At 38.1% G+C, this 27,361-nt stretch overlaps 1 protein-coding gene across 6 annotated transcripts in view; it reads right to left on the bottom strand.

The window, feature by feature from the left end:
• LOC145662909 (popeye domain-containing protein 3-like) overlaps positions 1-25,261 on the bottom strand; it is a 406,613-nt gene extending 381,352 nt beyond the window's left edge. For 2 of the 6 annotated variants that reach the window (XR_014127119.1, XR_014127121.1), the window contains exon 1: positions 25,048-25,261. The gene's annotated coding sequence lies outside the window, so the exon portion shown is untranslated. Of the gene's footprint in view, positions 1-5,564; positions 5,582-25,047 lie in introns of those variants that run through there. The other 4 variants (XM_081728933.1, XM_081728943.1, XR_014127120.1 and 1 more) reach the window with 3 other exon arrangements.
• Between the last annotated feature and the right edge of the window lie 2,100 nt (positions 25,262-27,361).

Raw genomic sequence — 27,361 nt, 5'->3', positions numbered from 1 at the left:
CATAGTATACTGAATGTGTGTGCCAGATTTCAAGTTTCTATCTTGAATAGTAAGGGCGGGAGAATTTTTATCAAAAATTCCCACAGTGCCCCAAAGTACCATAAAACACTATGATCTCAGGCAAAAAAAAATTCCTGAGACATCCCTAATTACCCTAGGGCAGTGTTGGGAAGTAACGTAACGCAAGTAACGCGTTACTTGTAACGCGTTACTTTTTAAGTAACGTTTCCTAGTAACGCGTTACAGTTTTTCCAAAGTAACTGTAACGGTAACGCGTTACAAATTTTTAAGTAACGTACCTAGTTAGCGTTACTTCTTTCGCGTTACATTTCGGATGAGTAACTACAATATATGTATATTTTTTTTTCGGAAAAAGATGTTTCTTTCCTGTAAATGAATTTCTCAGAATGAAACAATCGAGCATGAACTATGTATGTCAGTGACCGACAGTCACAGACATACAGAAAAACAGATAAGTTTGTAGTGCCACTTGCTGTTTTTTTGAAGATGAGGACAGCTTTAGGGAAATCACGTGCACTGATTGCATCACCTGGAAGATTTTGTCGTAGATTTTGACAGCTTCAAATCAATACATTCAGTGAGTGAACTAGGAGTGCAATGATACCGGTAGTCTATTTTACTTTGATTGGTGTTGTTTTTTTTATAAAGATGGAGAACGAAAATATTTTGCCGTTCGAACATTTAAAAGAACACTTTTTTTTTTTTTTTTTGGGTAAGAGTGAGGATGATGGTGGACAGAATTTAAAAGTAAAGTGTCTGAACTGCCCCGGCGGAAAATATTTATCAACAACTAGGGTGCCACAATTAACTATTTAGGTGTATGAATAAACTGTGTTTTGATGAGCAGGTCTACTTTATTACTAGAAAATAGTTTGCTGATGGTATGTAATATTGGAGTTCTTTCAGATCAGTTTGCTTATCCTAGAGTCCCGTTGATTATAGAGTAGTGTAATGTTTCTTTATATTCTTTATTTTTAATTTTGCATAGCAACATTGTTATTATTATATAATTAGTTTAGCAGAATAATAATAGGCAACCATTTTTTCTAACGCATAGGGATGAACACGAGTCAAGCTAAAACTCGACTAGACTCGAATTCAAGTCGAGCTTCGAGTCAAGTCAAGGGTAATATCCTTGAGTCGAGTTCCGAGCCGATTCAGTTTTTCGCGTCGAGTTTCGAGTCCAGTCGAGTTTGATAAATGGCTCGTTCGTTTTAAGTCGTCTTGAAGTCATGGCCTGATTACACTTGAAAACGAAAGCCATGGAATACTTTTAGTGTTGCTCACGAGAGGGGACACTGCTCGCATCTCATCTCGTCTCGATAGCGAGACCACAAGAGATTTTTTTATAACAAGCTAAGCTCGGCTCGGCTCAACTGAGAAGGTGGCTCGAGCCGGCTCACTTGGGGTGAACCATCGGCTCGAGCTGGCTTGGTAGGGATGAGCCATTTGCTCGGTTCGGCTCAAAAGAGCCGAGGGCTCTAGCCGACTCGGTTGGGTGAGCTGTTAGCTCGGCTCACTTCTCGGTTCGGGTCGATAGTGAATGAGCTGTGAGCCGAGTTGCTCCAGTCGTTGACAATTCTAAACCCGGGCCGAGCAGTTTTGAAGATATTTGGCCAGTGCCCTATAACTTTTAACAATGTTTGGCTCGAGCCCGAATACTCAACCTAGACCGTTAATCCAAATTCAGAAGCTCGTGAAAAATATCCTTGACTCCTAGACTTCACGACTACCGAGGTTGGCAATCAACTAGTTTTTTAGTATTCAAATACAAACCACCTATCTTTCTTTTTATATACAATGTTGTCATAATAATAATAATAATAATAATAATAATAATAATAATAATAATAATAATAATAATAATAATAATAATAATAATAATAATAATAATAATAAGTTGTAGTCGTAGTAGTCATTGATAATAATTATACTGTCTATGTAATATACTTGAAGAATGTACTCGAAACTACACACCGGATTTGGCTCGAGTCGAATTCTCGGATCGAACTCAAAGATGTCTGTTTCTAGTCGAATTGAGTGTCAAAGAAAACTCGCTCGAACTCGCTCGTGTCCATCCCTACGAGTAACGCAGTATGGCATTTTATCAGTGTTACATTATATGAAAATGTTCATATATCAAGTAAAAATTTGTCCTTGCATTTACATAAAGCGATTCAGAACGTGCAATAATAATAATAATAATAATAATAATAATAATAATAATAATAATAATAATAATAATAATAATAATAATAATAATAATAGCGGTAGTAATAGCAGTACGGAAAATTGAAGTCATAACTTTTTTCACATTTTTAAAGTTTCGGACCTAAAAGTAACGCGTTAGTAACGCGTTACTTTCGAAGTAAAGTAGCAGTTACTTTTTGGGGGCAAGTAACGCGTTACTAACGAGTTACATTTTAAGAGAAAGTAAAGTAACTTGTAACGCGTTACATTTTTACAAGTAACTTACCCAACACTGCCCTAGGGTCATGTTTCGCCCATCATTCTCTTCAGAATAGAACTGCCTTTCAGGCGGTACCATTCATATGTCTCCATCATGTATCTAAGGCGGGAAATTCCTGAAAAAAGGGATTTTTTGGGGCAAAATTTCCCGTTTTTCAACTTTTGCCCCTCTGGACCCCCCTGTTTTTACGCAGAAATCGGAAAAAAACTTCTGGTAAATACTACTCGGTGGACTGAATGTTTGTGAAAAATTTCAATCTTCTACGTGAAAAAATAGGCCCGCCAGAAAAAATTTCCCTACCATGCCCCACTTTTACCCTATACAGAAGTATATTTGGATAAAAATTCACTGAGACGGCCCTAATTACCCTAGAATAATAATTCGACCGTCGTTCTTTTCAGAATGGAACGGCCTTTCAGACGGTATGACTCGCGTTGTCCTATCATGTTTTTTGGCGGGAAAATTAGAAAATACGGGATTTTTGGAGTAAAAAATCCCTATTTTTACCCTTTTGCCCCTCTGGTTCCCCCCCTGTTTTAGCACTGACATCGGAACAAAAAAACTGGTAAATAGTACTCGGTGGACTGAATGTTTGTGCAAAATTTCAATCTTCTACGTTCAAAAATAAGCCCGCCAAAAAATATATATACCGACAATGCCCCATATTTCCCTATATAGAAGTATATTTTTCAAAAAATCCCTGAGACGTCCCTAATTACCCTAGAATAATAATTCGACCGTCATTCTCTTTACAATGGAACGGCCTTTCAGACGGTATGACTCACGTGGTCCTATCATGTATGTGAGGCGGGAAAATGACGAGAAACGGGATTTTGGGGGTAAAAAAAAATCCCTGTTTTTACCCCTTTTCCCCTCTATTTCCCCCCCTGTTTTAGCACTGACATCGGAACAAAAAATCTGGTCAATACTACTCGGTGGACTGAATGTTTGTGCAAAATTTCAATCTTCTACGTAGAAAAATAAGCCTGCCAAAAAATATTGAACATAGGCTTAAAAAATGAGAAGAGAAATTTTTGACTTATGACGTCATCACCACCTATGTCTGGACGCAGGACGGTCTGAAACCATATGTAATGTCTTCTACAAGGACTCTAGACTTGGAAAACAAAAAAAAAAAAAAACCGGACGAAAAAGCTCAAATAGAAGAGAAATAACGCAATGTACCATGAAAAGTGCATATGGTACAAATTGTACCATAGGATCCCGAAAGGGTTAATAATTAGTACGCGCATGCCTTTCGTGCACGGAGTCCCAGGTATGATTCACAATTGCAGGGCATAGAACGTGTTAAATTGATTCAGATCTAGTTTAAATTGTAGCTCTCGTAAACATCTCAAGAACAAAAGGGCATGCGTGAGTGCACAAGTTGCCTCCTTCAATGTTTTGTAATCTTTACACTTATGGTTAGAATAGAGGAATAGGAATAGAGCTGAAACCTATTCTTGGGATGCTAAATCCATTAAATAAAATAATAATAGAAATAAAACTGTTTTCGCTCTCTACGAGGACCGTTCGTTAAGTCACCTCCGATTGGTTAGAAAGCAAATACCAAAGTAAATAAGAATAATTTATTATATCTGAAACCTACTGCTTTGCTCTATTTTTTCAACATTTTCTGTAAACATTCAAGTATGTATCATATCTCAGTACTAGATTAAGAATTTCCGTCAGTATAAAGACCTCCCGCCTGTGCCTTAAGCCAGCTTGTGACCGCATCTTTCAGCTCCTTATCATGAAATTTTTATGGTACACCATGCACTGTTCTGTAGCTCAGAAAACTCCGAGATTGTGAAACGTCGATTTTCACGAACTTTTCCATCAATTTTCTGAACGAGTTCATCAGTGGTCACACTTCGTCATGAATGTTTATTCGTCTACTTTTAAATGAGCGAATCTATTCACGGACAACTCTTTCATTCATCACACTTGGTCCATACACGGCACAAAATTCCCGATGAATAGATGCTACCGAATATTGTTTTGCCATAAGAAAACTTATAACAGCTCGCACCTCGCACTTTGTGGGGTTTCCTATTGCAGAACACATTTTGAGACGCTACAAAAGTGATACTAGTGATCAGACAACCTTCGCTCTACCACAGCTGGATGCAGACTGATCTACTGCGCATGTCTGTGCAAAGATGAAGCGCTGTCCCCACTACTTCACGCACAATGACCAATTGGAGGTTACTTTCCGAACGCGCCTTGTATTCTCAGTTCTATTCTATGATGATCAACGCTGTAACCAGAAAAGTTTATTTCTACTTCTTTCAAATGTTAATAGAGAGCTAAGGGAAACTGAACCTATCCGTTCGACCAGTGACGACCCCAGCTTTAATTTCTTTAGGGGACGGTAAACAGAGCAGGAGAGAAGTTTTGAAGGAGCTCTACTACACTGAAAAGGATAGTTTTATATTACTTGACCTATATTACACTACAATTATCTCAAGTGGGTGCAGACGTAGTAGTCTGGGGGTACCCGCCCCCTTGCCCCTCTGCTTTGGACACTATTTTGCTTTAACACCTCTCGAGAGACGGACGGACGGACATAGCCGTTCTATAAGACTTCCGATACTTATGCGCAGTATAGTTTGAAAATTCAGTAACAATACAGTATTTCCTTCTATAATCTTAAATTCATATAGTCACAGCACAAAACTTAACTATGTGTAGTTTAATAGGAATTCAAAGCTAGCTAGAAATAACATATGATTTAAGAAAGTTTCAGATACAGCCAGAAGACCATTTTGCACCAGAATCATTAATAACCCGAAAGTGAGACATGAGTTCCAACGAAATTCAGCAATGAAGTAACATTTAAAGCACCAATCTAATTATGAAGAAAGGAAAAAAAAAAAAAAAAAAAAAAAGGAAAGCACTACTTACCAACGAGATTCGTACCTGTGACCGAAGGGAAAAGAAATTAAAATTGGATTCGAAACCAAATGCTTTACATCTAGGAGTACAAGATGTTATCGCACATACCTTATTACTACTGTTCATACAGCAGTTGTTTCAGTTAAATGAAGCTGAATTTGAATGTGAAGTTTACCTAGTAAATGGCGTGTTCCCACCACCGCCGGTTGTGTTCGATTTGCAGGTAACTTCTACTGAGTATTACCCGGTAATGAAGTTTACATTACAGGAGTTTGCGTTGCACCTGGACCATAGTACTGTATCCCACTTCTTTACAGGCTTTCGACAGACTGAGATAGTGCGGACTCGACGATGGGACAGGCGTCACTTGAAGAGTCCGAAAGCACAATAGTCCAGTGGACCGAACCTGGATTCTTGCCAGGGATGTCAAAGAAACTGCCCAATTTCCAGTTTCCTATTCCATACGGTGATAGAATTTGAGCGATATTTTCGCCGTGTAGTTGGATGGCTTGTCCTGGTGCAGTTCAACTTGTTTCACGTCTTGTCCGTACAATTTCATACTAATACATTTCAGTCAGGACGAGTCGGGTAATATGTAGCATTGGTTTTGACGTTTAGCGCCACCTTTCAGAGACGCTGTTTGCCCCAGTACGAGAAACAATTCGCAATCACGAACACTTTTGGGAAACTACTGTATGTAATAACACGAACTTTACCATAGTCTGAGGTTAATCCACGCCTCATCAAAGGTAACAACAAACTTCCACCGATCACCCGCAAAATCCTATTCATACAGCCTCCTGGTTCCTTTTTCGCTCAGCCACATGGTACTGTCTCAAGGCATGCACAATGCTCTTGCAAACAATTGTAAGGAGTAAATACCTGTGAATGGCGTGGCTGATTGTCGCCTGCGATATGCGGCATTTGCTGGCTCGCACGCTCTGGTGGTGGAGGAGGTTTAGAGGTCGCCACACGTCGAACCAAACGCAATAGCGGCGAAGTCCTCCTCAAAGTAGGGCTTTCTTGCTGCTCGCATCGGTGTAGTCGTGGTGGACTTAGTGCCGCATTAATTCCGTATGATATGAATTCACAGTGGCAGGCCTAAACGAAAACTACGTACCTCCACATATTCCTACAATGTGCGACGCCATGAACTCAAGAGTCGGAAAGGAGCACAATGAACCTCTCCCATAGTCTGTTCAGTTTCGGCAGCATCAGGCTACGCGCGACCACACTGCTCTACTGTGTGACTACCTAGATGCTGTTGCTTGCTTTGTGGCAATTTCACGGCGATGGATTGAGCATGCGCGGTATAGATGCACATTGAATTCAGTTCAATATAACTGAAACAACCTCTGTATTTAAACATGGCTCACAACACAAGAGCCGGCTTTAGGTTTGATGAAGCCTCAAGCTATTGATGGCAATGAGATCTTTGGCATCTGTCCTGTGTCAATAGAAACTTGCGCTAGTCTCAAGAAGCATGTCACATGTTGCCATTGCAACCAGTTCATGCACGACGTAAGCACATCATATAAAGAAACTAGCAAATTAGCGATATTTTAGGGAGTAGACTAGCAGGACGGGGCTCACTACTTACATCATAGGAGCCTACACACCACAAAACATTTGCTAATATTGATTTTGTCTTTATACCTTATATTTTGAGAATGTAGCCTACATTCAATGTTTTCTTTAAAACTTTTGGGGTCCCCAAAGGAGTCGAGTCCTAAGCTATAGCTTGTAAGTAAAGGCGGCACTGCACAAGACTACTTCAAAAATGTAAATATCACATTAATAGAAGAAGTATCCAAGTATTGTGGAAAACTAGAAAATCACTTTGAACCATAAAACTCAACACGAAACTGCATTGCTGAAAATGCAATAGCTCCCAAGACAGGAAATCAGAAACAATGAGTTTCGATAGCTTCGTCGAAAAGATTGTTTCAAAATAGCAAGGAGGAAGGAGAGTAAGATACTATACATGGCGAAACATTTTCAATTTAATGAACGAACAAGCAGAACTTCTAAACTGTTTTTACGCAGTAAGGGACAAATGTCTGCACACGAAATCATTAGAATTCCACTTCCTTTCGAAGAGAAGAACAAATAAAGAAACCGCCATCTAAATTAATGGGCTCAAAGATAGATTATTCAGACAGGCAAATTCTTTGTTAAACACTTCGGTGACTTCTTGTGTAATGTACTGTTTAAATAATACACACTCTACTAGTTCTTAAAGTCTGCTTAGTGCTTACTAGTACATCCTCAAGTAGTCGAGGTATTAGGTTGGAGATCGCAAAACCTGTCTGTCGCGAGTTTGAATCTTGTCCAAGGCATGAGTGTCATGCGTTATTCTCTCCGCATCTACTTCGTTATCATTCATTTCTCATCGTCTTATCCTGAAGGGCAGACATTCGATGTAAGACTAAAAGGAGTTAAAAATTATTTATTTATTTATTTATTTAACAATCACCAGATACAGCTCAGAGGCCATTTTACACTGGATATCCAACAACAACAAAGGAAAGGATTTGGGAAGGTGTCGGCCAGGGCCTGTCTTAGTAGGTACCATCCCGGCATTTGCCTGGTAGGATTGAGGGAAACCCTGGAAAACCCCAATCAGGATGGTCGGCAGCGGGAATCGAACCCGCGACCTCCCGAATGCGAAGCCAACGCTCTACCACTTGAGCTACTAACGTTAATAACGTTACATGCTGATGAATCAAATACCATATATACCAAAATTATTTGAAGCCGCGGTGGTTTAGTGGCAGACTGCTCACTTCTGGTGCGTGGGTCCCTAGTTCTCTCCCAGCTCGCTCCAAGTGGGCTTTGTAGTGGCCAAGTACCGTGTCCGTGGGTTTCCTCGTCTTCTTCCACTTTCTTCATTTCACTCATTATTATCATCACACTCTCCCTTGGCCTCGGAGCATAATTGTGCGGCATTAAACTAAAAGAAAAACTTTTTGACTTGCTTGTATTAAGTTTTTTAAGATAAATATCTCAAACAAATATAGGAATTCTGTAAAGGAATGGCAGTTCAGCACAAAGGCGTTACATGAAAGTGAATTGCTGCAGAAGTTGTAGCAGTTTCTACATAGTAAACGAGTATTTCACAGTTTGGGCTGACACTTGACCAAAGAAAACTATTCAGAATGCAAATCTCTAAGCCCCTACCTTTTTTTTTTTTTTTTTTTTTTTTGTTGTTGTTAAACCGATTTTACGCGTCGATTCATAACCATCGATGAAACATGTACTAAAAACTTCACAAACGAAGAACGAATAATCACAACAATGGGAACATTTTGAATCACTACCTGCAAAGGTGAAATCCACTGAAATGTGCTAGAAAGATTACAGCTTCAGAGATGATATAAAAGGTCCCCTTTCTATCTTCCAACTGGTAAAAACACTGCTGAATACTACTACATGACAAAATAACGGTAAAAAGGCCGGGTTTATTGTAGTGATGGGCAAAACCGATTTTTTTTATAAAAACTGGAAAGCGGTTTTTAGAAATACCGAAACCTGAAAACCCGACATTTCGATCTTCTTCAAAAACCGGTTCGATTTTTTCCAAAACCGATTCTGTTTTCACCGAAACTGGTTTCGGTGAAAACTGTTCTGGAAAAAAAAAAACTATTTCTGTGGAAACGGAATCGGTTTCCGAAGAACAACGAAGCACTATTCTGGTCAGAAATAGAACCAGTTTGGAAAAAACTGAAACCGGTTTTGAAGAGAACCAGTTTTGGAAAAACTGAAACCGGTTTTGAAGAAACTCGAACCTGATCCGGTTCCGACGAAAAGCCGGTTTTTTAAAATTTCCAAAACCCGGTTTCGGTTTATCTAAAAACCGGAAACCGAAAAAAAAACTGTTGTGTGCACCACTAGTTTATGGAAGAAGAAACTCATCTTGCACGGTCGCCCTCGCATGGATATCATCGCAATGGCCAAAATCAATGTAACGATGTGATTTATTGCCATATCCGTCTTATTTATCAGATTCAGCTCCTTCGGACTTAGATTTTCGTCAGTCGAAGTGTATAGAGCGTCAGTGGAGAAGTATATTGCAGTTTTGGAGTAATTTGCTTCCCGCGATGGCTTAAAGGCTATAGGCTGGATGAAGTGTATTAGTGTAGTGAGACTACGTTGAAAATTAATTTTCAAGGGGTAAATCAAGCTGTTATACATCATTCTGAAATCTTTTCGGATGATCCTATTTTAAATTTTAAAAATATCAAAAACAACCTTTCATAATTTTGAAATGTGAGAAAATGTATTTATCATTGATCGTCCATTCAGACGATTTTAGATAACGTTTAATGCATATTTGTGTTGACTTATTTAAGAAAAAAGGTATCAATAGTAATCACTTAAAGAAACGTAGCAAATCAGTAACATCAGTTACACTCTTTAGGCAAGGCATCGTTATGTTTTCTTAAAATCTTTCCTACATTAAATACAGTCCCACGCAAGAAACCACATTGACGCCATGGTCGTCTGACCTTGAAGAATACCGTGGACTTGTGAATGGTCATAACTGCAAAGATGAATTTTCCAATCACGAATTAAACGAACATTAGAAAGAACATAAACCGACGCAATGGAGATATTATTACTTATATCTATCTATCTGAGGCGCTCGGGCGTGTGGCCAACCACTTGAAAGAATTAATTACTGTATAAAATTCCATTCAATACAAAGAAAAAAAAAAAGTCTACGGACTTTGGCTCAAATAAGGGATGTAGTAGCCAGTCTGCGAAATCATCACAGTTGACGTTAAACTCAAATTCAACTCAAACAGGAATGTTAAAAATAGCTTCTGCTCACTGGAATGCTTCCACATAGAGGGTTCACATAGAGGTATTTGAACAACCATATTATAAAACTATGTGGAGTTAGGGATACCGATAGCTAGCTAGGGTTACTCAGGGGGGTCTAGAGAGAGTCGGGCTCCCCTAAATTTTTACTGACCCCCTCTAAAATTTTCACGATAGGCTTGCAAATGAACTATAATATGGGATGAACTAATATTTTTTGGACCGCCTTCCCCCCTACATTTTCGGTCTGGCTACGGACCTGGAGTTACTATAATCTGTAATGTCAGAATACAGACACGCTTCCACCTGGCTAACTCGTCCTTTATAAGCATTTTATTATTTAGAATGTTCTCTTTACCTGGGTGATATACTGAAAACATACAGCAGGGGCACAAAGTCGCTTTCCTGAATATGTGAAGAAACAATAAGAGAAGCTAGCCAATCTTTATTATACTTACAAATACTGTTTAATTGTCTCCCACTATGATCAATGCACAAGGTCTCTCTCTTCAGCACTGATTTGAAAATTTAATGAAAACTGATGATAACAATCCAATCTTTCGAACGAGCTGTTTCAAATTATTTAAATCCTACGATTGCCCGGAAAAGTATCTCTTTGACAATATCCCACATGGAGAAGTCGCATGAACGGGGTGACCAATCTGTCGCACCACGACGGCTAACCTACACATCGAAATGTTGATCCAAGAAACCCCTTCCAACACCCAAGTTGCTTCATCATATTGTCTCATGAATTGAATGTTTTCGTAACGAGGGTTATTTTTAAGTTCTGAAATGACAACTTCCTACAATATCTGAAGATGTGTGTTATCTGGTACCAGTTCCTTCAAGAAAGAATGGTCCTATGACACCACCACTCCAAATACCATACACACTAGTGTCTGCTTAACGCAATCATTTATCTTAAATAAGGCCTCACCTGTCTACAAAATTCGTTTCCCGAAGTCAGCTTCGTTCCGAATGAGAAACCATTTACTTAACACGCCGGTTCACATCACATTTGAACAATGAGTGCAGAAGCTTTGGTCTGTAAGGCTACATCTATAAATTATTTAACATGTTCCTTAAAGAGGTAGGAGTCATTCTCAAATCACTTGTGCGCCTTCTAGTAGACTTCTTTGGGCTAGATATGCGAGTGTGAGCAGTTAAGAATTTCCTTCATTTGATACACTTCGTGGTCGTCCGCTTCGCGATAGATCATACACAAACTCCAATAGCCTCGAATCGTTAGTTCAGATTTCTCATGGTACAGAGTGATGGTGATTTCACACCTAGAAATCTTTTCCTGGAGTCTGATGCAGAGCCGGCGCGAGGGGGGGTCGAGCCGTGCCACCGCCCAGGGCGGAAAAATTTGAAAAAGAAAAGAATACTATCTAAATATAATGTTTCGTAATAGGCTCACATGGAAAAATAAAATTATGTTCACCTGAGAATGTAACTGAACTTACTTCACTCACATTCAAGAAAATACTCACTCAGGAAATTCAGAACATTGCTCCTCATTTTCAATTATCAAACTACTAGCCACAGGTATCTCGTTCAATATTTCCTTTGCAGCGGCTAGACAAGATTTTGAGCTAGAGTGCATAAGATTATTAATGTGTCTTTTTATATTTTTTTTTTCCTATTCGGTAATGTTCTACTGCTCCGCTCCAAGTATGCAAAAGGTACACTCCCACTTGAGACAGGCCGTTCTAGCCGGTAGCATCTAGACATATTTAGGTTCTAACAGCGAGTTTTTGACCAATTTACAAATTGTTCATTCCGAATATAGTAAATCGTGCAGCACATTTTTTCTTGAGAAATGTTTCATTTTTGTATAGTTAAAAAAAAGTTTATGACTTTTTTTTCTGCGTCAGTTCAACGTTGAGCCATACTAAAGGAACATATTAGCAGTCTCACTTTAAAATCATTAACCACCACAAGGTGGGAGAGACGAATTGATGCTCTGACTCAGTTATCAAATAGGGGAAGTTTATGATGCCTTACTTCAAGCAAGTAATGACAATAAAACAGATAGAATGGTCGCCCACGATGCTCTGTGTATAGCAAACCAGCTGCGATACTTTCCTTTCCTTTACTCACTCATTGTCTGATATGACTTTTTACTCCACATAAACATAGTAAGCAAAAATCTTCAAAGCATCGATTCTCATGTTGGATGCAGTAGGATTTCTTGAAAATGTATCTGGGTACTTTGAGAGAAGAAAAGATGCAAAGATTCAATCTTACTCAGTTGATGCGACAGAGTTGGCATCTGCATTAGATATGGATGATCCACGAATATGTAATACAGTGCAAGCTCGAAGTCGAAAGAAGAGGAGACAGTTTCAGTGCGAGGCAGAGGATGAAGCTATTGAAGATCCACAAACAAGATACAAGATCGATTTTTATTACAAAGTTCTAACGCTTAGCTATAGGAGAAGGCTGATAAGAGAGGGTTGAAAAATATCACGACGAGTATTTCGATTTACTTTACGATATAAGTAATTTTAAAGATATGCCACCTGAACTTTTGTCTTAAAAGTATACTAAACTTGCCAGCATTTTAACAAATGAAGAATAGAAAGATATTAACCCCAGTGATTTGAAAGACGAACTGAAAGTGTTATCCGCTATAATTAAGCGTAAAAGTTCACCAAAAGGGACTTTAAAATTAATTAATGAACATAATTTTGCTCCCAATGTCAGTATTGCAGTTAGAATTTTGTTAACCTTACCGGTAACAGTGGCAAGTGGAGAAAGGCGTTTTTCGAAACTTAAGCTTATTAAAAACTATCTACGTTCTTCCATATCTGAAACACGCTTGAATGGTCTAGCGATGATACCAATAGAACATAAATTGGCTAAAACATTGGACTACGCGAATGTGATAAAGGAATTTGCTTATATCAAAGCAAGAAAAGTTTCTTTCAATTAAGGTATGTTAAATTTATGTATCTCTATTGTGTTTTCGTACATTATAAGGCTTAGACTAATTACTTAGATTTACAGTAATATCTGATTTACTAATTACCTTCTTGCTCCATACTTTATTGAAAACTCCTTTTGATACAAAATAAGCCTAAAAATTAAAATTCTTAGTCATGACTAAAGTATATTTTTTAAAATTTTATTTTCTGTATGCGCTTCTGTATATTACAGATATACAGCGAAATCGAGCATTCTGAATATTGTGTCAGTATAAAGTCGTTTAAATATTACGTAAGCATTCCAGAAAGGTAGTTCATTTTCTTTGTTTACTTTCCCATTTTATACATGTTTTTAAATGACACTTGAACGTCATCTGTCAAAATAAGGTTTGCGGATTAAAGGTGCGGCATGGGAAAGCACCGCCCAGGGCGGCAAAATTACTAGCGCCGGCCCTGGTCTGATGCCATCACATTTGTGTTTTTGTTGTTTCCAGGAAGCTTGTAGCTAAAAAACACGTTGTTGCTTTGTTAATTTGCGATTCAGCTCAACACATCTACTATTCTGCACAACTTCGTATGCAAACAGTTTCCAGTCCCAGGCACTCGAAGATACACAGTAGTCAAGTTCAAGTATTAAGAAAGCTCGGTGACAGCTAGCTTATTTCTTTTCTTGTTTAGGGAAAGAAACGTTGTATGTGCCCACCCCGTATAACAAGGACAGTAATTAGAAACAGAATCACGGTGCCCTGGAGTTAACCAATTTAATATGACAATATGTTCATAAAACACTACAACGGCAAATCTTGGCAGAAAAATAACGAAAGCATCAACACACAAAAAGCCGACACGACGTGCTAAGAGAGTGATTGCCATTCCAAGAGAGCCAACCCCTACATTTCTCATTTGACACTATTACTAATACGATAGACCACTTGAGTTTACAAAATGCGGACAAATCACAGAATTTTGGCAAATGTATGCGGACGGAGATTCTTATTCTCAATTTGCAGACATGTTCGTATAAATGATATATGATAACCCTAACACTAACCAGTGGTTTACCCGTTCTTGACATTAAATTGCGACCTTCTGAAAATAGTGTCACTTTATTCAATTCCTTCCCCCCCCCTGGATCTCGCATTCTGGTTATCTGTACTTAGCAATAGCTCCTGTCAACACCTGTGAAGACATTTCACATTGGAACTGAAGTGAGCAATAATAGAATATGGGAAAGACGAATAGAAGGAAGCTACCAATCTGGATTTATACTTATAAGGCACCATTCCAACAAGCGAAACAAGAACTAACCGCTCATCAAAGTCTGATTTTTCTTTATCGAGGTAAACTGAAGTAAATTTATTATCTTTCTGAGTAATGTTTTCCCTTACTCGAGCCAACGAAGATATATATAAGGTATATAGTAGATATAGATATAGAAGATATATAGTAGATATATATAAGATTATATGCCCTCCCTCTCCCCCAAGTTGCAGGTCTCAATTTGGATTTAAACGGCATCAGAAGTGTCACTGTTCATCTCACGACCACGAAAACTGTGGATTTGGCACTAATATAGGTTATTTTCGATGATATATATATATATATATATATATATATATATATATATATATATATATATATATATATATATACACCCTTCCCCATGTTGCGGATCACAGCACCGGAAGTGTCACTGTTCATTTCAGCGCCCGGGAAAATCATGGATTCGACACTGATATTGGTCATTTTCGACCATTTTTTATATCTTCTTTCTTCCCCTCCCCAAAGCTGCGATGATGAATTTGGATTTAATCAGCATCGAAAGTGTCACTGTTCTTCTCAGCAACCCTGAAAATTATGGATTCGACACTAATATCGGTAATTTTCAATCATTTATAAATATTCCTCTCCTCCCGCTCCCCTAAATTGCACCATCAAAGTGATTCGACAAAACCATCTCAGGTCTGAACCTCATCTATAATGAAAATTTCATCGATATCAGTAAGGTGATTGAAGAGTGATGAAATTAGAAAGACAGTTACTTTCATTTGTACTTATACATATATATCTCCCTCCTCCCCTCCCCTCCCCTAAGTTGCACCGTCAAAGTGAAATGATAAAAATCATCCCAGACACAACTATCGTCTATGTTGAAAATTTAATCGAGATCGGTTGGGTGATTCAAGACAGTGTTGCCAGATCAATCAGTTGGAAAAGCAGGAGATTCGAAGATAAAAAACAGGAGAAAGCAGTAGACACATACAGTGGTGGCGTTTGAATGTAAATCCGGGGGGAGGGGCAATAAAATTTGCCATTATTAAGGGGGCAGTAGTCAAAACAAGCAGTCCAGAATTCATTTCCGATTAACTACGTTGAGCAAATAAAAGGGAAAGTTCCGATTTATATTAATATTATTTGATACACACGTGTGTGAAGTAAAACGTAGTGAAAGAGCAAAATGGAGTGGGAAAATGTCTTTTCATGCACGTAGCGATAACGTAGCTATATGGTACAGTCACACGTGATCGTGGCGTAAGACGATTTCTTGCTGACGATCGTGGAGAAATGATCTAATCCACTCTTCCAACCCAAGTCCCAATCTAAACAACACTTACTTGTAAATCTTACAGAAAGTCAGAATATAGACGAATCTTATAGAAGATGACGTACAGTTGTATTCTTTGCATTCATATTATATACAGTAAAGCTCGATAACTACACATATATGCTCTACAGAGCTTTGTGTATTCTAACAGAGAAATTTCATCTTTTTATGTGAGGAAACATTGAAAATTCAATAATAATAATCTTCAACTTCTCGAAGTAACAAAAAAGCAGGAGATTGTTCAGTTTTCGTTTTCTTTCGCAGTAGATCAGTAGAACGTAGAAAAAACAGGAGATCTGCAAAATCAGTAGATCTGGCAACACTGGTTCAAGAGTTATTAAGTTTTATTTTGATATATATCTCCCACTCCCCTCTCGACCCTACGTTCTAATGTTAAACAGAAATATATATATATATATATATATATATATATATATATATATATATATATATATATATATATATATATATATATATATATATATATATATATATATATATAAACTTTCCAGTCCTGGACTTCATTTGTTGAAAATTTGATTATCAGTCAGGTGGTTTACGAGTGATAAGATTTTATTTATTTTTATGTATTTCCCCGTCCATTCTCTCTCTCTCCTAAGTTCTACCGTCAAAACGATACGATAAAAACCACCCTTTCCTCCCCCTCTCCTAGGTTTTACCGTCAAGGTGAAATTACAAAACGACTCTGCATAAAGCGGGAAGAGTCATAGTCACTTTCAATTTCATAATAATATAAATAGTGTAAAATATATTTACTCTTTTCGCATTTATATATTTTTCCAAATTTTTGGGTAGGTCCATGCCTACCCGGCCTACTCGCTAAAACCGCCACTGTTCCATGCTTTCGCCAAAGGTAACCTTTTGACCAGAGAAAGAAAAAATGCAGTTGAAGGACTGAAAAGAAGGTTTTTCATTATCAGAAAATCTCAGTCATTACTCATGCATTAGGTTTCCATCACAACAGGTAGAAGCCCAATTACAGCGATGGCGTATTACAAGAAATACATTTTCTAAAGAATTATAAATTACATTACATATTTCATTTTTTTTTTTTTTTTTTTTTTTTAAAGCAAGTGTTTGTAACAAAGCGGCAATCGCTTGCATTCTTCTGTTCGCCTGTCAATCCACGTAACATATGGCATGCGATGCTTCAGTGAAATGGTTCTCTGTAAAGCAAAGTCATGTTCCGCGCGAAGTGAACTTAGTCGTGACCTAAAATATATGCTTTTCTGTTTCAAACCAGAAACTGGCATTAACCAATTCCACAAACTTATCCATCCCACTATATCTGTACGCGAAACCCTCCCTCGCCCCTAACAAACAAACAAACAAAAAAGTTAACAAAAAAAATAATAATTACGAAATTAAATTTCTTTTAAACCTCCTACAACTATTACTGCGGTTAAAGGAAATTGTGATGATCATGATAATGGATGAAATGGTGACACGAAAAATATGGGAGGAAACGAAAGAACACCGAGAAAATCCACGCAAAAGTTGTTTGTCCACCACGAAGTTCATATGGCACAAGCTCGGATCTAATCAGTTACCCCACGTACTAGAGATGATCAGTCTACCCCAAGAGCCAACGTGGCACCAACCAATTCCGAAATTTCAAAATAAAATTTTATCTGGTTTATCACTGCGCGCACACACACACACACTGCTGTGTTCAACCTTTGACTAATGACACATTGTGCTGCAAACCCACGTAGTAGAAACACAGAATTGAGCCTCCTCAATTCTTCCCTGTTCGAACTATTAGTAAGGCACCCTTCCAAAATCCCAGTATCTGTAAAATCAGCCTTCACTTGAAGCCAGTCCACTTCAGTCTAGAACAGTGGTTCTCAACCCAATTTCTATCACGACTCCCATTTTATCACATCCTCTTGCTAGCGACCCCCTTATAATTTCTGGTTTGTTGTAATAAGCTTGTGTGGGTTTTTTAACATACTTATTGCGGATATCTCACGATATCAATCTATTTTTATAACAGTAAAATCCATTACTTGTATATAGTGGATACAGCAACTTCCCTAAAAGCGAATGGATTCAAACCAAACTTGGTCAGTTCATCAGGGGCGGATCCAGGGCCGACTTCTGGGGAGGGGGTGTCATACTGCTACTTTTAAGGGTCTTCACTACAGCGAAATTAAACTACCGCTAATTTTAAAGTTTTTCCGTAATATCTTCAAAACAAATAAAAATATTCGAAAAGTAGTAACGTAATGAACTAGACAACACGATTTTGCATGTGATGCCGTTATCACAATTCATCTATCTGCTTTCGATTTGCAACTGTAGATAGATTTAGCATTTTTTGCGGATTCTGTAAATAGTGGCATACGAAAAGCAGATAGGTGAATTGTGGTAAAGGTATCACATGCAAAATTATATTGTCTAGTTCACTACGTTTCTACTTTTCGAATATTTTTATTTGTTTTGAAGATATTACAGAAAAACATTAAAATTAGCGGTAGTTTAATTTCGCTGTAGTGAAGACCCTTAAGGGCTCCAAACTTTGGGATGGGTTTTATTTATACATATAAAATAAGAAAGTTTTCTCTTCTGGGGAGCGATTGCCCCCCCCTGGATCCGCCCCTGAGTTCATTCATATTACAAATATCGAATGCGAACTATCATACTGTTTCAAAATGGCTGCCGTTTCAAAATTTTAAAACTCATTTGGGTCATACGATAAAAAATAAACTGATTTCTAATTTTAGTTTTAAAAAAAAAAAAAAAAAAACTTGGACAGTTGTTAAAAAGGTTATTGAGTATTTTAATTTTCGAGAGGTCACCACTCTGAGCTGTCTCATATCGTTGTGAATTTGGTACATTGTTGTGTATGTGTTCAATATCACCAAAAACTGCTAAAGGCAATTGTTTACTTTTAAAATCTAGGAAACAAACAAAATCCCACATCAAAATTCTACCTTCACTATGGACAGTTTGCTGAAGAAAGAAAGAAAGAAAAAAAAAAAAGACTATTTGCTCACACACATACATGTACAATTCTGCAAAGAACAACAAAGGATCCTACACAAAACCAATCCTTTTTATTGCAGACAGAATAATTTGTCCATTGTTGATTTATCAACAAACGCAACACAATTATTTGCAACAAATACAACACGGGTATCTCATTAGGTTCCAATTTTAATTCTGTTTCAATATGCAGTTTTCTTGCATTTGTATTTTTCTAGTTTTTTTCAATATGCAGTTCTCATTAGTTTCATATCGTACCTCTTTCATTAAATTGATCTGTAAACAACTCTGCACCTGTTGAAATATGTAACATACCTATTTTTGTTGTTCTTAACAGTGTATAAAAATAAAAATATGCCTATCAGAACAAAAGTCAAAATAATATTTAAAAATACTTTCCGATATTAGATTCTAATCATATTCATCTCTTCCGCTTATCTTCGCGACCCCCATGAAACTCTCGCAACCCCCAGGTTGAGAAACCCTGGTCTAGAATATGTGATTTCTCACGTTCTTAAATAATGTCTATCGTATCTGTATACTGTTCAGTTTAGCAAACATGACTTTGCTGTCTTGGGAAAGGTCTTCAAGTTATGGATGGCCTTTTTTCGAAAAATTAATTCTTTGGAAAAGTACTTTTTCGAGAAAAAAAAATGGCCACCTCCACTTCAAGTGTTTGTGAAAGCTTGGCTAAGGGTCTGATTACGCCACTGCACACATCACACGTATGAGCTCCCTGCACTGCAGATGTAAGAATTGAGCAGTACAGTGTCCCTTTAAGGCTTCTTTGAAGTGGGATGATTTCTAGGAATTCAAAGTGAAACTTCGAATAGCTATCTCTTTTATTCCGAAATCTCTTGTGTGGTGTATTCTCTGAAAAGGAACAGAAGTTCAGATCTCTCGCAGATAAAATTCCCCGAAGCCACCATCGACGTTCGTAGAAGCATATTTAGCCGTTTTGCCTCTATACTTCTGTAACAGAGGGAACTATATAAATTAAAAATAATGTATTATTAATATATTGAAAAAATACGTAATTGAAAGAGTATACTGTAGTGTACTATTTCAAGACTTTGAGATCAATGAATTTAGCTTGTTATTCAACTTCCGCTTTCTTTTGCTTTCACTATATCTACGACAGAAGACAGTATGAATAAGTTTGCAAGTGATTTGATTTTCACTTTACCGTCCCTTTTCAGCAGCGAGGCTATACGAGATGTGGACCTACAGCTTAACATGGAATCGGAATATGAGCTCCCGCCGGGAATTGAACCGGATCTTCCACGCCAAACGCACATACGCTAACCGCTTGGCCGCGAGAGAGCTCAACTTCGCAAATGAGGCCCACTTTTTGCTAAGCCAACCAGCTCAGGACTATTGCTTGTGAGTTGCCTAAGGTCTATCTTCATATTATCCTTTTACATTCTTATTCAATTTTTCTCAGACTTCTCAATTAGGACTCTCTATGCACTGCGCATATTCCCTATGTAAGCGACATGTTTCGCCGATCTCATTGCTCGAGGCTTACTATACTATCTGCAGGATGTTCCTTGACAAAGTATTATGAAGTTTCACGCTCTTTAATAGCATGCATTTACTCGTTTGCCTGTCTCGTGTTTAATATTTTCATAAAACTTTTGTACATATAGCCCATATATATATATATATATATATATATATATATATATATATATATGTACACAACGAACCAATTACGAGAAGACAAATTTCTATGCTTGACCCGACGAGAGCATCTGCGATTAGAATCAATGGAATTCTGATTTGTGAAGTTTAAATCCACTGACTGTTTCTTTATTCACAAAAATCTAGATATAGCCTAATCTACCAATTTACACCGAAATAATTAGCACGTTAAACAATGGTAAAGAATGTAGACGTAAGCCGGGCAGTTGGATTTTGAGTTTAACATCCCGTTCAGCAGATGTTACACAGTGATACATAGTGGCTCAGACGCATTCTTCCAGAACTTTACAGGCTCTAGTTCCAAAATAGCCTAAGTCTGCTGACATGGATATTATAAATTGAAAAATGAATATGTTATGAAGCATAAACAAATACCTGTAAGAATTAGCAAACAGCTATAAGAAAAAAAAAATGTATACTGTATATAGAAAAAAATGTAAAACATTACATTTGGAGTGACCTTTGGAACGTATCTATATGCCGCGAGCTGGAAAAGGTTATTACCTCCCGGATTACAAGAGGAAAATTGCGCCATACCTCGTTGATAGGAAGATGGTTCAACCCTCCATTATATAAACGTAAATAACAACAATTAACAGCACTAACCTACCCTCTTTGCTTTGATCAAAGATAATAAATGTAGATATGGGCCGAAAATTTATGTGCCAGAAATTAAGAATATTCGATAGAATTTCAAGTAGGTTTAAAATATGTACAAAGAAACTCAAACACTTGTACTTCTCTTCTATTAAGATGCTCTGTGTTAGCATTTGTATGCCATACGAATTCTTACACAAGATTGTAATTAAGACTGAATGCAAGAATGCATTAAAAACTTAGGCACCATAAAATAAAACATTATCATTCTATGCAGAATAGGAACTTGAAAATGGTGTTTAATATTTTGTTCTGGACACTTATTTTTCACCTTTATTTCTTCCTGGCAGCTGCCAAGAATACTAATGTTTGATTACAATCACACAACGTCCAATTCCACCACAACTTCTTCGCTCAACTGCGAATAATTATGTTTGCCCATTAGCACATTACCATTTCAATCAAACTCAATCAAACTCAATAAAAATATACAGTAGGGTTGTAAATATATAACTGTGCATTTTAAGGTTCATGAACAACGACCCTCAACCTATTTTCTGCTGAATGGAGGTTACAAGATTCCGTCTTGAAAGCTAGAGTTTACTTACGCCATGAAATTTGAACGGAAAACCTTACCATCTAACCCTACGTATGAGACCAGATGCCCTTTCTTTTTGGGAGGGGAGAGTAAAGAGAGAGTTCGTTAGTAGAGCGCTCATCTCTAGTGCGATGATCGCTGGTTCGAGCCCACACCACACGAATTTGTAGTGGACAACAGTCTCCGCAAGTTTTCGTTTCTTTTCATTTTCTATCAATTCTTCTGTAACCACTAATTGTCAATCCCCTTTATCGTGACAACTAATATCCATAGAACTTTTTGTTTTAAAGGTACTATTTCGTAGAGTCAGACTGGGAAAAGTTACTTAAGAATTGATATCTCACCTTTCACGAGGTAAACGAATCCGATACGACATTCCAGCTTTCTAAATGTTTGCGTTTTATCTAGTGAAACAATACCTCCAATACTGGTTCAAGTCCCGACGAGAAAGTATTGAACAGTGGTTCGGATTCCGCCTTAAACTTCAGATCCATGTCTCATATAGCCTAAGCGCTGAAAAGAGACTCAAAATTTCAATAAACAAGATAAATACTGCCACTACATGACTTACTGTTGCCCGAGAACATTTTTCAATTCGAGAAGAGACGAGACGAGACATTTCAACAGTCTCATGTGTAACACTATTTCCTCCAAGTCTTGGATCACGAATATTATTCTGGTAAACACTCCGCGCTGGTATAGTCCCTTTGAGGCACGTGTTCCAGAATTCGATTCCTGGTGAGAGCACAAAAATTTAAGTAACCATCATTCACTTCCATTAATCATCTGTCTCCTTTAGCCTAAAGCCCATAATCGTGGAACGTTCAACTAATATCATTTAGTTTTACTATGGAACTTCGGAGGAGGCAAAAAGGTATTACGATGGTAGCAGAAAATAGGAATGGGAAGGTCGTCAGCGACAGAAATGAGGTCATAGAAAGATGGAAAGAATATGTTGAGGACAGAGTAGCAATAGGCCATGTGGCCTAGTGCTGAAGTAGAAAATGAAGTACGTGAGGATGATAAAGGGTTTTGTATTTTTCGGGATGAGTTTGAAAGAGCCATATCCCAGATTAGGAATGGAAAGGCAACCAAGATAGATAACGTACCAATCAAAATCCTTAAGGATATGGGAGACAAGGGCAAAAAATAATTGTTCTGACTCTGCAATGAAATATATGAAACAGGAGAATGTCCAATCGCCGCCACTGTACATTGCCATTCTTACTAAGACATCAGTCATAGCATTCAAAAGGAAACCTGTAACACTGCCTACTTCTGTCCAAACAATTGGAGACCTTAGATGAAAGCACAGAGGTTCTTCACAGAGAGATTTTGCTATTGACTGATAACATAGAACGTAATGTCAAGACGAACATGTTAGGCGCTCAGTAAACCGGCACCCGAGTTCCCTCGTGGAAAACCGTACGCGGCCTTTGGCATGGAACATCCGGTTCGATTAACAAGCTTTAAATACTGCGAAGAGAAATACTGACAATATTACAATAAATGTCATGGATTTGTCAGTTTATGTTTAATCCCTTTGTGCTTTCAGCCTCGTGTGAATATACAGGGCAGGTTCTACAATATATGCAAAACGTGCATTTCCACGGAGCGGCAAAATCTATCATAGCTATATTGTTTAAAATAAACATTTCTTGTTGGAAACTCACTTCCTGATGATGGTAGTTACATTTACTAAGCTGACCTATTTGAACACTACATTCATAAATTTTGTTTAGGTCGCATTAGTTTAAAGTCAAACAGGCAGTGCTGAAGGAAATGTTCAAACATATTCCTGCCTGAATTGCTTGATTGTGTACAAGATCTCAATTCTTGAACGAACACCAATTCCATGTAATTAGTTATCACTATTTTGATAAGAAAACTAGTTTTGTCTTTTTCTCAAACAAATTCATTATCATTGAAGGTGGAAACAAGTTTTTGTTAAAAAAAAAAACTTTTTAAACGAAGAAAAATCAAGAAATACAGAACTAATTACACTGGAATTACAAACTGATACTGACAGAGTGAAGCTCGCTACTGAATTCTATATAAAAGGGATTACCATCTTCCCTCTGTCAGGTGTGTTTGCTTTATCTAAACTAACATAACATTTTTATTTCAAGAAAATAAAAACAGACAACGAGATTGTATTTGTGGTGTTTAGGCCTTTCTGAGTGCGAGTGCTCTTTCCCCCTTCGTTGTTCATAATGGGGTAGTATAATCGTGGCTTTTAAGATTTGTCCTTTCTGAAGAAAAGGGATGAAAAATGTCATTGCACGGGGCGGTAAATTGCCTATGGCAGGCCCTGTGAATATACGTATGACACTTGCTTACAGTGCGTGAGCTTGCAGATTCAAACTGTGCTGGGAGACGAATCCCTTGGATAAAAAGGCCAAACTGATATTTTGTCTGAGGCCTTTATAACCTCAAGTGTTGCAATGCATAAGCAAGGGCGCAAGAAGGAACGCCGATTTCTCTATAATTTTTGGAGGGGGGCATTCAGATGCAGAAGGCATATATATGAGGATTTTAAGACAAATTGCATTCAAATTATGCCAAATAATGTATATTCATAAATACAATAGGGGCCCGGTCCCCCCGGCTCCCCAGGATCGGCGCCCTTGGAAGGAACGAATCACAAGCATCTCTGGACATCAGGTCGATAGAGGGGGACTGGTAGAAGTTAAGGGGGCGATCCAACCATATAGTTCATCACCATATTATAGTCCATTTTCAAGCATATTGTGAAAACTTTAGGGGGGCCCGGCCCCCTTAGACCCCCGTGGATACGGGCCTGCTGGACATCCCGGCAAGGATATTCCAGTGTTTTGCTGAGACGACAGAAGAGTTGAATTTCCTATTAATAAGTTAGGAGTCAAAATTGATAAACAACATTCTACCCAGACCATTATTTCTATTGGTAATTCGTTCTGATTTATGCATTCCACTTCATTATTTTTGTTTTCTTTCAGGTGACTTGAGAGTCCCTGTTGAGCACATGTAACCAGCAGACAGCTTACCATTGTTAGAACCTCTATAGTTGATACAACCCTGTTTAACGTGGTCATTGTTGTCTTACTGCTTTAGGTAATTATTGCAGTCGCTAAACCTATTATTTGATTTTTCTTTTAAGAAATCATTTTTCTTAATAATAGCTAATAATTTCTTTCGAAAACAGATATAGAGCTACTTTTTAAAAGCTAGAACATTTATACATTAATTTCTAGTTAAGATGCGCTTTGTTAAAACAATCGCGCTGACTGTTACATTAAAACCCCCTGCACAAGGATTTTCGAATACATGGAACAACTGTTGTGCGGCAAAACACTCCCTCTGCCAAGAAAACCAGATGACAACCAACTAAAATCGATAGCAAACTCACCTTTTACGTTCGAATGAGATTCCTCCTAAATTAACGATATTTGAGTGTTTCCGAACTTGCCAGCTTATTACGGATGCTACTCATTTCCAAATATTACACAAAACTTGCACGTCCTGCAGTGAATGTACTACAGTTACACACGCTCCACTGCCATACTCAGCAAAACAAATCATACTGTCTGCTACTCACTCTGTCGCTCCCCTGCGCCCTTCATTTTTCACACGAGCCTGACAACTGCTACCCTCTTCTGGCGGGAAATACAACTATTTCCATCATTCCAGCGCCGGAACATACGTTTGTCGTCACTATTCTCTGCTAAAATTAGTTCTTTTTTCTGTACTTTCTTTTTCCCCCATGCTTTTCCCCTTTCCAAATGTTTTCAGCTTCTTTGATTGGTTCAATTCACCATCTAGGATCAATGTTTCTAGTCTAATTACCCAAATGATCACGTAAATTAATGGTGTCTAGCATAGGCGCCAACTTTGGAGGGACATAACACTTTTGTCCCCCCCAATATTAAACGTGGGGTCCTCGCCCCCCAATATTATCCGGTCGAGGAAGAATTAACAAAGATGAGAAACAATTTCTGTCGTAAACTTCATCGTGCCTTTAATTCAATATTAGGAATAACCTTTTTATTCGATAGAAAACGTCGTTTTCAAAACGGTGTTGAATAGAACACTGAAGCTTCAAGTAACACTAGCAGCACTCATATGACAAGTGAAGATCAATGCAACGTGAATTTTGCAGCGGAGTAGCGGACAGAGATCTGGGAGGGAGGGGGCCTTCATCAAGCAGGAGCGGATCCAGGACGGACTTCTGGGGGGCGGCGATGGGTTGTAATAATGCTACTTAGAGCTACTTTTAAGAGCTACAAATTCTGGGATGGGTTTTATTTATATATAAAATTAAAAAAAAAAACTTTCCTCTTCTGGGAGGAGGGGCGATTGCCTCGATCCCCCCTGGATCCGCCACTGTCATCAAGCAGTTGATGGAAAAGGGCTGAATATAATGATGATATATTTATTCATTTTGGACCCCCTCAATATTTTCTTCAAGTCGGTGCCTATGGTGTCTAGAATTTAGAAACCAAAACAGATCCTCAAAGAGGATTGTGTCACCCGGAACATACACGAAAATTCGCTCCCCCTGAGTTTTGATAAGAGAATAATAAAAAAAAAAAAAAAAAAAAACATTTTATATGAACTAATGTTATATCGGTTTGTAATGGTGACGACTCCCAACTTTAATTACTTGGAGGAGCAAGCGGAGGGACAAATATTCTTGACTTAGGATTAGGAATTAGATTTCTGGGCTTTCAGCACCTATGCCATGTTAGCCCGTCACACACATATGAAGGATGACGTCTCGGCGATCACACTATCCGAAAAAAGGGAAGGAAGGAAGCGGCCTGGAACCTATATGTTAGGTACTGTACCATACCAGCATTTGTCTGGTGTGAATGAGGAAAACCTAGGAAAATCTCGCTCGGGGTATCTGATCTGAAAATGCTTTCACACTTTTTCCATCGATTATCTCCACCGGAAATCGAACCTGGAACCGCCCGCACCAAAGACTAGAGCGTTGGCAATTACGCTATGCGGGGTCACACAAATATTTTATTTTGGCCAGTTATTTTATTTATTTACTATTTTTTGTTCTCCGCAAAATAAGTTATATATTATTTGACCTACACACAATAGAGTATATTTGTGGGCAGACGGTGTCCCGTGTTCTAGATTCCTTCCACCTCCAGTGTCGTCTGGTTTGTAATTATGTTAACGCAATAATTTAGCCACAGAAGTGGCAAGACTTATGAATCACCAGCAACAACCAAGTAACCTTTTCGCCCCCCGCACTCATGATTAGCTATGTTGTAAACTTCAACGGTGTTCCTAATCGGTGGAGTAATATGTTGAGGGTATGGGGTCATTTGCCCTCCGCCCTGAATTTGAGAATGAAATCTTTCAGTTTAACGTCCTACGTTTTGACCTCTAGGCTAAAGGAGACAATGATTAAAGCGAGTTTGATGGAAGGAGAAAGTGGGAGGAAACGGGAGTATCCCAACATTATGTTGTCCACCACAAACTTACTTGAACGGGTTATCGAACCAGGGACCCAACACATCAGAGGTAAGCACTCTATCACCGATCCACAATGCCCCTCCCTGAATTTCTCTCTATAGGCCTATATAAACGAAAATATTCTGACTGTCTGAGTAATTGATCAACGCCCAGGCTAAACCGCTAAAAACTGGAACTTTTAACAGTGCATGCGGTTTTTGACGCAAGGACACTAAGGAATTATTTTTTTT

The sequence above is a fragment of the Thermobia domestica genome, chromosome 1 (genome assembly GCF_964235325.1).
Source record: "Thermobia domestica chromosome 1, izTheDome1.hap1.1, whole genome shotgun sequence".
NCBI classification, from domain to species: domain Eukaryota; kingdom Metazoa; phylum Arthropoda; class Insecta; order Zygentoma; family Lepismatidae; genus Thermobia; species Thermobia domestica.
This window is presented reverse-complemented; position numbering and strand designations above follow the sequence as displayed.